Below are 13,599 nucleotides of genomic sequence, written 5' to 3'. Positions count from 1 at the left end.
TTTACTCTAGAAACAAGACAGATAGCAACAACCATGACTCTCTCCAGACAGCCTCGTGTTTAACATTTTGGCAAAGCTACATTTTCTCAGTCTAAAGTTTGAATTGGGAGCCATTAAAAAAATAATATTTCTAAGCCTTACTTCTGGTAGTATAAGTTAATCAATTGCTATGAATAATAAGGCAAAGAATTCATAGAAGAGTGTACTGTATCTGGTTTCATTATTAAAGGTAGGGGTCTGAGTTAAGGTATCAGTCTTCCTACATAGTTCAGAGTGCAGCAATTGAGTGGCAGAACTAAGAATAAATAAACTGGAAGTATTTCAAGACATAGCATGGTTATGGTGCAGCACAGTATACGTTTATCTCTGGAGATTCTGAATTCAAGCTTCAGGCATTAACATAAATCTTTTTAATGTTTCTGAATAAAACTTTTGAAGTCCTCTGACTTCCTAACATCTCACTGGATATATTGTCATTAAGTGTGCCATTATAAATGTGATAGAATAACAGACTTCTCTGAATTTTACTATCTTTTTCATGGCTCTCAAGGAATAAAGAGAAATCCCATAACTGAAATAGATTTAGAAGACCTTTGAAATATCCCATCAGAGCATAAATAGACTTTGTAAGTATTTTAAGTCTATAATATTTATGGCTTGTTTAGTTAGAAATTTTAGAAAAATTTCATGCAAAGTGTTTTGAAGAAAATGTGGCCATTTGATAGACCTTTCCAAAAAGTGGGGATAAAAAAGAAAAAGGAGATTAATCAATAGCTCAAGTTAAAAAGGGAGAATTTAAACCAAACAAACACCCCGCTGCCCCAGCCAACCAACTAAGAAAGAAAAACAACCACAAAATCACAATGTTTTTCCTAGGTTTATAGAACATGATTTGATAACCATCAGTCTTCTGGCCTCAGCCCATGAAGAGTTTTCTGCTGATATCCTCTTCTAAACCACTCACACAACATTTATTCAAATCGAGAGGATGTTCTACATGGCCAAGTAGGCCCAGAACCCTGAAGAATCTGGATACTTATAAGTTTGCTAGGGTTTGCAAAAAAAAAAAAAAAAATCAGAGTATTTAATGAATCAATTAAGATCTGTTATTTTAGGTACTTATAAAAAAACTAAAGAAGCACATCATAACAACTTGTCATGATTGCTAGAGTAATTAATATCCAATATGTTTAGTAAATTATGACCACATAGGTATATATCAACATTTCAGGTTTATTTCTTTTTAAATTCCCTTAGTTTTCCAAAATTGCTCACATAAAGAAAGTTCATTTTGCCTCTCTCAGGGAAGTCTTCCAGAATTAAGTAATATTTTCCCTTTAAAACAATGGAGAGTTCAAAATCACTCAGGAAAGTTCCAATAAATCATGTCAGTGAGTGTGTATGCTATGCTGACATTTTTCTTGTTCTTCCAGGAGTAGCCATCATTCTCCAAGGGCTTAGTTATACTTCACAGTATTGCCCTGAGTACTGAGTGACAAGATATTAAAACCATTCAAAAGAAAGTACTGAAAATTTTGATAAGTCAGACTAGTAATGGATAAAGACCAGCCTTAAGTGGCTTATCATGTGTCTTATCATATAGTGTGAAAGCATGTCCTGTGCCTGCCAACAGTCACATTTTATTTTGCAGGTAATGACACTGGATCAGACAGAAAATACCCCTCTGTTGGAACCACTTCTGTCCCTTGTAGCACTTCCTTCAAGCAGTCATAAGGAGAGTGGCAAATTCCTCTGAGTATGGGAGACAGTGCAAGGGTCAGCTGAAGAAATGCCTGAAAGTTATGGAGAAAGTGACAATGACGACATTCTGCAAGACTGTAGCATTTTTTGTAGGTGTCACTTGTAACCAAGAGGTGCATTACTTTTGGTACTGTTGTGTTTTGATCTACTTGCCTACTCACATAAATACATTCTATACTTGTCAGGGAGCACTGTTCTCATTTTAAATGCATATATTTATATATTGCTGACAACTTAATGTAAGTGAAATTCACAATTTCATGTATCCTGACACATCTAAGGCCTCAATCTGACTTTATTTTATTTTTAGCATCCCACAATGGCATATCATAGATACGCAACAGCATGGCTTTAACATATAAGTGGTGTTTAGCAGCTTTGCCTCATGCCTAATCTTAGAAACTGTTTACAGAGTTAACATGCCATCAAAAAGAGAAAAACACTTAGGTCTGTACCCATTTGTCCTGCATCTTGCTTAGCTACCATATGATTTCAATTTTGTACCTTAGCTACCTTAGTTTATTCAGGATGAGACTGCAGTGGGGATAAGTTGCTACCTACTTTTAAGGTTTTTATTTTACAGATCAGGCACATTGCATTTTTCACCAATCCTGATACTCTCAGGCATATAACTAAATGGCTTTCATTCTTTCTTCCTTTCTTACTTCCTCTCTGTCTATAAATTTTTTTCCATTTCTTTTCCTGATTGCATATTCATGGCCCATTTTGTTAGATCAGCTGTGTTACAGGGGTGTTGTTTCCAAACCTAATAACTGTTCTGGTTTGAAATTCAGGGGAAGAAAATGTTATTGGCGTTATAGTGCAGCCAGCTTACTGGCTGCTCTGAAACATGGATTTAAGTGTTTTCTTTTCCATATGTATTTTATGCTTTGCAGGTGGTACAGCTAACCTGCTTCCAGTACCTTCAGCAACTAAACTTAATTAGCATAACATTCTTAGGCTACCTGAAATCTGTGTATTTCACAGATCATACTGGGCACCTGAAAATTATATATTTCAGAGCTCAAGTCCCTTGGCATATGATCCCGATCCATTATTTCCTATAAAATGGTCAAACTATCTAGTCACTTTCCTAGTTCATGTGGTAAAACATGTTTTATGGGAATACTTTCCTTTTTTTTTTTTCAAATTCAACAAAACAGCAAATTTGCCATAAGGTTTCTTGTAGCATGTGTAAATAATCAAAAATAGGATTTTTCTGTAGCCCTCATTTGTTAAAGTTACTACTGTTGTGACTGCTTTAATAACAAATCTATACAATTTATGGATACTTTCTCATGTAACTGCATAGAATATATATCCTGCCATTTTAAGTACACTTCTTTTCACTTTTAGGAAATATTCCAATACAAGGAGCTACAGAAATAATCTACACCCTAATTAAATCAATAAAATTTCCATAGGGATAGATTAATCAACAAATTATATGTTCTAACATGAACATGAAAATTTGCTTTTATTAGCAAATAAATTTATTCTGACAGAAAAAAAAATTGCTGACAGTTTTACTATACTATTTATTCTAAAAGGGAAGTAACAGTTTCCCTGCTCCTTAAGTCATTATCAGTATTTCACTTTACAAACCCAAATTCTATCATAACTGAGCACTTGACATTAGGATGCAGAAAAAAAGATATTTTGCTTTGCCACATGTAATGTTCATTTTATGTAAGTGGCATGCTTACATTTTGATGATTCTACTTTAAAAAAATCCCTAATAAATTTTTGATTTGCTTTAGTTTTTCTGAAAATATAAATCTTTGTCATTTCTATTTTTCTTGTTCCTATCAAATAAGGTCCTTTACTTCTATAAAATAAGAGCCACCAGCTTCCCATTTAAAAATGCTAGCAAACCACACAGTTATAAGGGAGAAAAATAGAGGGGAAATTATTTCTATTTTGAGTCTATAAGAAGCATAATTTCAATATAATTTGCCTATGCTTTAAGTATATTCCCTTTTTCCATCTGGGTAATGGTGTAGTGTGTTGACCTTGGCTAATCACCAGGTACCCACCAAGCAGCTCAATCTCTCACCCACTTCAATAAGGCAGAGGAGAAAATATGATGCAAATCTCTTGGGTTAAGGTAAAGACAGGAAGATATCACTTACTAATTACCATCACAAGCAAAATAGGCTCAGCTTGGAGAAATTATTTGAATTTATTGACAATTAATAGCATATGGGGAGAGTGAGACATAAGATCTAAAAACACTTTCCCCCCATCCCCATCATCCTGGGCTCAACTGAACTCACAGCTGTTCAACCTCCTGTCTCCAAGTGACACAGGGAAATGTGGGAGAATGAGGGTTACAGTCAGTTACAGGAGAATGAGGGTTACAGGAGAATGAGGGTTACAGTCAGTTCTTAATGATTTTTGTCTGCTGCCTCTTCATCCTCCCACTCTTTTTCTGCTGCAGCATGGGATCCCTCCCATGGGATACATCTTTCATGACTTTCTCCTACATGGGTCCTTCCCACAGGTCTGCAATCCCTCAGGAACCGGCTGCTCCAGTGTGAGACCCCCATGGTGTCACAAGTCCTGGCAGCAAACCTGCTCCAGAGTGGGCTCCTCTCTCCACAGGCTCACAGGTCCTGCTAGGAGCCCACTCCAGCATGGGTTTCCCATGGGGACACAACCTCATGTCAGGCATCTTCCTGCTCTGGCATGGGATCCTCCATGGGCTGCAGGTGGATCTGTGCTCCACCCTGCACCTCCACAGGCTGCAGGGGCACAGGTGCCTCATCATGGTCTGCACCAGGAGCTGCAGGGGAACCTGAGCTCCTCTCTTGGCTTCACTGACGTTGGTGTCTTCGGGGATGCTTGTTTTCTATTTTCTCACTTCTCTGTCCTGGCTGGTGGCTCTGTGGCAATTTTTACCCTTTCTGGAATATGATATTCCAGAGTTGCTACCAGTGGGGGTGACTGGCCCAGCTTTGGCCAGAGACAGGTCCATCCTGCTGCTGGTGGAAACTGGTTCTGTCTGACATTGGGAAGTTTTTTAGTGTCTTCTAATAGGAACCATTCCTGCAGTGCCCCCACTAACAAAACCTTGCTATGGAAACCCAATACACAGAGCCAGGATGTAGTTTTGGCAGGTGTTTATCTTGTTCCCTCTGTGAAGTGCAACCAAAGTTTCCTTCTATTCTTACCCAAGCTGTTCTCATGCTTTTACTCTAGCTGAGGTCTCTCAAAGAAGGGAAGATAGCTATAAACCTAAAAGATTCTTTAGAATTCCCCCACTTAAGCAAGTAGATTAGGGAAGAAATGGCAGGACTGGGGTGTTGTTTGGTGTTGGTTTGTTGGTTTGGGGGTTTTTTGTTTGGTTTGTTTTGTTGGGTTTTGGGGGGGGCAGGGTGTGTTGGGTTTGATGTTGAGAAGGATAATTTTTTAATATTGTTGCCTCAGTAAACATTCATCATGTGGTAGACCTGCACTGAGTATGTGGTCATGCTACGAACCTGCTGCCTCCCAGCTGAGAATAGTTGCAGGATGTGTCCTGATGTGGACAAAACAGCAAAAGTTCTGTGAGTTCCCCAGGTTAAAGATCTCAGTTCAAGTTCTGGATGAACATTCAGTACAGAGTGTTCTTCTATTTGTTGAATGAGTCAGACAAAGGTGGGAATTAAAAAATAAAGAAACAGTGAAATATTAAGCCATGGAGAGAGCTGTAACAAGTGGCTGGCAATAGAACCCAGATGTCAAAGGAGAACATTGCCAAGAGACAATAAATAAATAAATAAAATTATATATACAACTATACTTCAAGCCAAAAGGTTACATTTACCACATTCTTTAAACTGTGCCCTATGCAGCTCTTTTTCAGATTCTGGCTGCAGTGGATTCTTTGCACATGTAATTAGAGAGAGTCTTTTTAAAACGTAATAGGAAATAAGTATGAAAATTAAAAATAAAGAAGAAAAAGATAATAGTACTATGAAAGCCATTAGAATAACTGAAATTTTAAATATACACAAATTTCATGCTACAAAACTATATCTTTTTCATTAAAAGAAAAATACATTTAGCTTTTATTGTAAGAGCAAATTAAATTAAAGCATGTTTCTGAGTTCTGGAAAACTTATAAGGCAAAAGCCATATTTACTGCATTCTATTTGTTTCATGTACCTGTTCTAACAGCTGTGGCAAGTGAGAAGTTACAGTTTCATTGTCTTTCATTCATTTCTAGTAGAATTTGCTGTGAATCAGTGTTTATTTTCAGAAGCAACAATTCTAATAGATTTTGCACAAATCTTAGTCTGAAAGAGATAAAGTGACTGTATGATGTTTTTACAGTCAGGCCAACCTTCACACTTGTAAAACAAATGGCAAAAAGAGCAGCAGCAACAATGAGAAGGAGAAGGAGGAGAAAGAAGGAGGAGGAGAAGAAATGAGCAGCTTAGAACAGCATAGGCATGATGAATAACAAATTCTGTGCCTTAAGTGTAAAAGAAAGGTCCCAGAGAAGGCAGCTGTGGCTATATTTATAGCTTGTTCAGTGTGCAGACCTGAGCAGATTTCCAGGCTCATGGCACTGGTAGTCATTCCTTTCTACATTCACTTTTTATCCTTAAAGGAAAGGCAAGGCAGCTGACAAAGTACCCAGTACAAACAGTAAGGAGACAGATGGAGCTCAAGGCTAACTTTGTTCCTTCGTTTGTATTTTTAGCTTCACCCTCCCTGCTGAGATGTGATTCTTCTGCCTGAGTAGGTCTGGATATGTCCCTCAAGTCACAGGGAAACTGACTGGCAGAAGAGCAGGACTGTGGGACCTGGCTTTTCACTGCTGGATCCAGGCAATTCAATGAGGATAGGTAGATTTTTTTAGTGTCTCACAGATTTTTTAGTGTCACAATGTCTGAGGAATTGTCCTGCAGCTTTCTTAGGCACCTGGAGCCAAAGTCACTGAAAAGATACTTAGAAATTTTAAATCAACCTTTTAGTAGAGATATTCCATACTTACCTTACTAATGCCAATACTATGCAGTCCTTCTGACACTACCTGTTAGACCTCTGTTAGACTCTGAGTGCTTTTTTGGGTGATTTAATGGGTGGGAGAACCCCTTCACTGTTTCTTGAGAAAAAGCCTTATTGCATTAGAAGGAAAGTATGTCTATAAATTCTGTTTTAAGGAAAAGATTTTGAATAAATCTGAAATTAAAATGTAAAAAAGATGAAAGATAAAATAAATAATTATTTCTGGTATCTTGAGTCATCTCAGCAAGCAGTTTCAAAATTCGGATGTGATCTACACTTAGGCTACGAAAAATATTGTTGTGAATTAACATATTCCTTATCAAATTGCACTAATTGTATGTGTTTTGAAAGCCTGCTGCTGATGGCTTTTCCAACCTAAAATTTACAGTAGAATATTTGAAAATATTTTGGTGTTCAGCTTTCAAAATCTAGTTTTAGTTGTCAGTAGTATTCTTACTACTACAGTGGTGTAATTAGCGATGAAAAAAATCTGAAGTTGGAATGAGTGAAACCACATTTCAAATTAAGTATATTATTAAAATTAAGTACTTTGACATTAGAATAGAAAGCCTAACTTTTGAGATTTATTTTAAGGGAAGAAAATACAACCATTTTGTTGAAGTTTGAACTATATATATCTGTGTGTATATATATATATATATATATATATATACATATATATATATATATACACACATACATATATATATATATATATATATATATATATGCCATGAATACATAAGACACTGTTGCAAAGAAATCAATTTTAATGAAAATAAAAGCAGAAATTTACATTTTTGCAAAAGATTTTGACTTAATAAACTTTTGACCAAGAAGTAATTTTGATAAATGTGAATGAATATGAGAATTATGATCTTTTGGAGAAAAGAAAATATTTTCACTAACAATTCCAGATAGTGAGTTGTCAGTATAGATAAGATGGGTAGAATATTTCAGTTCCCTCTTGATCTGTTCCAGAATTTGTATCCACTGTTTGTACTTGACCACTTGCTACTTCATAGCAAAGTCAAGAAAGCCCTTGCCTGATAATCAGTGACTGATACAACCTGTACAACTTTCAATGACTCAATATTCTTCAAAATCTTACAGGTCACACTAAGCAAAGGGTTGAAGCTATATAAGTGATTTTCAGAGAGGTAAAATTTACTCAAGAGTTTCAGATGTGCTGTGTTTTGAGAATGAAGGGACATTCTCCTATAGTTATATTTTGCAAAAGATTTTCCTGAAAATCATAGTATTTCTTTTAAAATAAACTTCTAAATCAACTTTTTGTCTTTAACACCCAATGTATCAGATTCCTTCTAAGTTTTTTTTGATTTTATTCTGAGAAGAGTCAGCTGAAATTCACAGCCAAGGTACATAAGTTCTTCTTTTACATACTTTGAATTATAGACTGTTCTTAAGGAAATGCTTGCCAGCATTAAAGTTTCCAAGAGCACCCATAAATTTTTCAGCTATAAAGCAAGGAACTTTTCTTCATGACGAGTACAACTTACTATTTTAATATTATCACTTCATATCTGACCTAATTAAATTCCATCATATAATACTTAAGTTATAGCTGTATAACCCCTCATGTAAAGTGCTAACATAAAATCTATCCTATGAGGTTGATGTTCAATATTACTGTTGGCTGGAAACTTAAACAGAATGTATTTCAAATAACAATGCTTCAACAGAATAGAAACCTCTTTAGTGTTGATTCTGATGACTATTGCAACACAATGCTTCTTCTGAGAAATAACAGAATAAATCTTTGACTTGAGAAGAAGAGAGTAAGAGAAACAGGTAGGGTAAGTAAAATTGTAAGGATATGTTTCCTGTTGCAAGTGAGGAAAAAATGATCTTTTAACAATGTTTTGGTTTTGTTTTGCTGCTTTTTTTTTCTTCACGAATTTCTGTAAAAGCTTTTGTCTTCATTCAAAAGAAAAAGAATAAAAATAAATGGCAAAACCATGGAAGCTGTTGACTTTCTGTTACTTCCATTCACATCTCTTGTGCAACAAAGATGGTAAGGTCCAGAATTAGCAGATTTCTGTTAAGATGGTAGCTGGTTAAAACCGGAGGGTGTCTGAGAGGCATTATGGATACCAGTGCTCCTTATATCTTTCAGTAGAATCCTTGTAAATCTGCAGATTTTCCTGCTGTCCTGACTATTCTGAAACTGGTGACACCTTCAGGACACAACTGAACTCAGACCTTCCTGCTGTTTCACTGATACCTTGATACTTCGAAAGTCTTGGAAAAGTCCACTGTTCTTAGGATTTTGAAGCTGCTACTCCACCAGAAGACAGTCTGTCCTGGAAGTCTTACTCTGAATGTGAAAGTGTTTAGGTTTCTCAATAATTTTCCATAATACTTAGCATTATAAAAGAGGAAAGCTTGTTTCTGACTATGCCTGACTTCTGACGCTGAGCAGCAATTTGCAAGCAAATTAATGGCAAGTACTGTACCACAACATAGAGTCTTGCATTAAACTTCACAAAATCCATTTGAACAAATTTTTGCTTGGAATGAAGATGAAATTCAACAGTAGGAACAAGGATTGTTTTTAACTTGTCCCATTACATCTAATGTATGCAAGAGAAAATCTTGCTTTTCTGAGGTGAAATATGTATATATTTCTAGCATTAATATTTGGTTTTCTTACTTCTGCAGTGACATTAAAGTTCATAATGTATCATTTTAATATTTATTTTTATTTTATTTATGTATTTAAATAAATAGTACCTGAAGTAGAAATACAAAACTAATGTATAATATTTCTTTGAGTAGTCAATAATAATATCTAAACTCCTAAATGCCTTGTGGACTATTATCATTATGTAAGAGAGCATGAAAATATCATTTTCTGGCACAAACATTTAATGCTGTAGATTTGAGGAAAATGTGTTTTTCTGTAAATACATATGAAAAAGTAAATACCCTGAAAATCACTTCAGTGCAACATGAACTACAAGCAAAACTACTACAAATATGGAAATTGCAATTGAAAATTCTGTTTCAATTAGTAGGAACACTGCTGGGCACTGTATACCTCTGTACAAACTTATGATTCACTTCCCTATCTTCTTTTTTTCACATACACATGCACACACATGCTTATTTCTAGTTTCTTAAGGCTTTCTGGGATAGAGTATATAAAAAGGACAATTATGTAGTAACATCATAAATTCTTTCCCAGCCTCTCACAAATTGCAAGTTAGGAACCTCCTGTTTTGACCCTGAGATTTCCTCAGCTGGCCAAGGCATGCTGCTTATAACACCAAATTTATGTGCTCAATCTCTGCATGGGCCTTTTACATGAGACCTGGACTTTATGGGACCCCTCCAACTCAGAATATCCTCTGAATTTGTGAAAATGCTGTATTCTTTTACCCAAGAGGCCTCAGTGGATTATTTTTAGTAACTTTACTGTTACTTTTCATTTCATACACATTTTAATCAATAAGTTTTTCTAGCAGCAACTTCTACATCTATGAGGACTTATTTTACTAATTATGAAACTGCCTTGTTGTTATTGAATTATTTTTCCCTGCTTTTGAATGGACAATATGTGCCATCTTACCTTCAACACACACCAACAACAGCAAAGAAACCCATTATTTATTCCCTCAGTCGTGTCATTTCCTGTTCCTAATTTAAATCCTTTTCATTTGTCCTTTTTTGCAAGTATGATCATAGGCAAATGAGACTATGAAAACAGGTTAAAGATCCTGACACAATTAGCCCACTCAAATTTCAGTCTGAAAGAAGTACAACCAATATCTACAACTGTACTAGAGATTTCAATGCCAGACAAAGATAAATTTACTACATGAAAAAATAATATGAACTGTGAACATGAATAGTTGGAAATAAATAAAAAGTTTTCATACCACAACAGCTCTTTGAAATTATCTTCCAGCAAGTGCAGACACAAATAACAAACAAACAAGCAAAATAACACCTTTAAAAAAAATCAATATGACTGTGAAGGGTAAAAGGTGATGTAGTGCCTGAAGTACTGGAGGAGTAAGAATATTCTAGCTCTAAATCACAGTCTTGTAAATGTTTAAAGCTGGGAACTATTTTGTTGTGTTAATTTGATATAATCTGCATTATTATTATTATTATTATTATTATTATTATTATTATTATTATTATTATTATTATTATTATTATTATTATTATCATTAATGCTGCTAAAGTAATCCACTGTTAGTCTTCTTTTTAATCACTAAAATTCATGATCCCAGAGGCTACTAGAAGATAAAGATACATTTGTAGAGATGTTCAAATTAGAATTGCCTGTAAAAGAACTGCTTTGCAAGTAAATGAAAGATTTCACCATTCAGGTATGTTAATTTGGCATTTCTTATGAGCATTAAACTCAACTAAAACGAAAAAAAAACCAGTAAATAAAACAAAGTGATAAAAGGTGTTCTTGAGTTTTATGTAAGACGTAAAAAGTATCAAAAAAGTACTTAATGCCTATATTTTGTTTGCTCCAATATCCTCAGATTTAGTCCAAACATACTCTTTAATGGTTTTTGTGGGAGGAAAATCAGCTCTGGTTTATAGCCTTTGCTGCCAACTTTGAGCCTGAAGGAAATTTTTACAGCTGAGTTATAAACTCCTAAATATCAGCATTTATAATGGCAAGGTTGACAGACCTTTAATTTCAACACTAGCCAGTGACAGTATAATAACTTGAAAAAGATAATCATTTCACTGAGGTCAAAATCAAGTTTAAAAAATGTGCCTGGATCTTGCTAGCCCACAAGTGCACATATATATCCTTAATTGCAACCTCACCTAATTTAGGACTGCCTAAAAAAATATAATACTTTGATTTTTTAACTATATCATTATAACCAAATATTTCCATGTCCTGACATTTTCTGGCCAGACTATAGTCAAAATCCTGAATGTGTTTTTTATGTAATCTTGACTGCTTGGTTTTGGATCTCCTGCTATTTATTCTTCTGCTTCCTTTCTGTATAAATAGAGCATATGGTAATTTATTGAGTAATTAAGAGTTATAAAACATGTAAGTCACACACGCATTTAGTCATAAAAACACCCTCTTCTTTACTACATCATGTGGCATAATCTTATTGATGTTACTGCCATTTTTCCTTCTACAGCTCCCACACAACTTTCTAGTTTCCCCCTCATTTCATCACCTCCAGGGTAGTGAGCCTAAAAGCATCTTAGGTAAGGCAATGCCTTGTCTGGCTTTTGGAGAGCTGTAATGCTCTTCTGAATGCTGGCAGAAATATCAAACTTAGATCTCACCAATAACCTCTAGTCCCCTCAGACAGAGACATGTTCTCCCACTAAAGATTCAAAGAAGCTTTCCTAGATGTCCCTAACCATATGAAACTTTCTTCTCTGTCAACAAAATGAAATTTGACACCTCCTTAAGCGTCCCTGTGCATTTTTCCAGGGGATAGATGATTTTTTGAGGGACCCCAGTTTACTTATTAGGAGTGACATCTCTGATTATGGACTGCCGTGATGCTACCTGTCTCAGCTATAAAAGATAAAATGCAGAAAAGTCTTTTTTATTATAAATTACCCAAACACACAAAGAAACTCCATATATTTATCAAAGGCATATGTGGGTTAACGAAACAATGCTTCTCCTAGTCCACTTACACAAAGATCTTATCTAAAAGATACAGTCCTCTGTGTGTATTCAGTTGCCTTGTTGTACACAGATTCCTGGACTTTATAGGTCAAGGGCTCTTCCTCTAGCAAGCCTGAGTGATGGACAGGTCATAATCCAAGAAACTTGAACAATGAAAACTCTTGTTACTGTTAACAGATTTTTTCCCTTTTCCCTTCTTCTGGGTTTTGATTTTTCTTATCCTAGTTTTGGAATAATTTTTTTGTTTTGCTTTGGAGGTTCTATAGGATTATTTTTTGTTGTTTTTTTTTTTTTTCAGAAGGCAGTTGTTTGTGGTTTTTTTTCATGGAAACTACCTTTCTAATTCAAATGTTTCTTTAAAGGAAAAGATATTGTATAGTCATACTAGGTGTGGAAATTTATCACACCTCTCTTAAAAAGTTTTTCAACATTCAAAGAGACCAAAAGTCTTTAAAAAGAAGGACTACCTGCTTTTATAACATTGCTAAATCATTCTGTTTTGATACTTGTCTGATTTGAAAAAACTGAAGTGTAAAGCAGCTTCTTACATAACTGTATAAATACAGGTGTATCTATTGGTATTTTTTAATGTATTGAGAAAAATGCTTTTTGCTACTTTTTTGGTGTGGGTTTGGTTGTTATTTTTGGGGGGGGGTGGGGGGGTTGTAATATATATGAAAAGAACATCCAAGCTCTTCATTAACATTAGTTTAGATAGTTTAGGAGAAATTTCAATCTACTCAGATGGAACTAGTAATAACATTTTAGAATTTGCTTATGCTGTCTTAGACCAGTTGTAAAACAATGAGACAGCAAAATAAGAATCTGGACTAGAACAAAACTTGAGAATAAGACTGCATATCTCTACAAATGGATCCACTGCTGAGGGTGGTAAATGAAACGTTAGATTCTTTTGCTCTGGGACAGCTAGCTCTAAAGTCTATATGATTTAAGTGAATGTCTAAGGTTTTTAAAAGTACAAACCTAAACAGTTGCCATTGATGGATCTCTGTAAATTTATGCCACTGTGCAATTTCATTCTTAAGAAATTTTTTTTATGGTTGATTGTGTTTATAATTTTTTACTCATTCAGTCACCTGCTGTTGAGAATTGCAAAAAACTTCAATAAACTCCAACTCCCAAGGCTTCTCTTATTTTTTTGTTATTCAAGGTAACTTTGG

This window comes from Molothrus ater, chromosome 2, assembly GCF_012460135.2.
Source record: "Molothrus ater isolate BHLD 08-10-18 breed brown headed cowbird chromosome 2, BPBGC_Mater_1.1, whole genome shotgun sequence".
NCBI lineage: Eukaryota > Metazoa > Chordata > Aves > Passeriformes > Icteridae > Molothrus > Molothrus ater.
Note: the sequence above shows the minus strand (reverse complement) of the source record.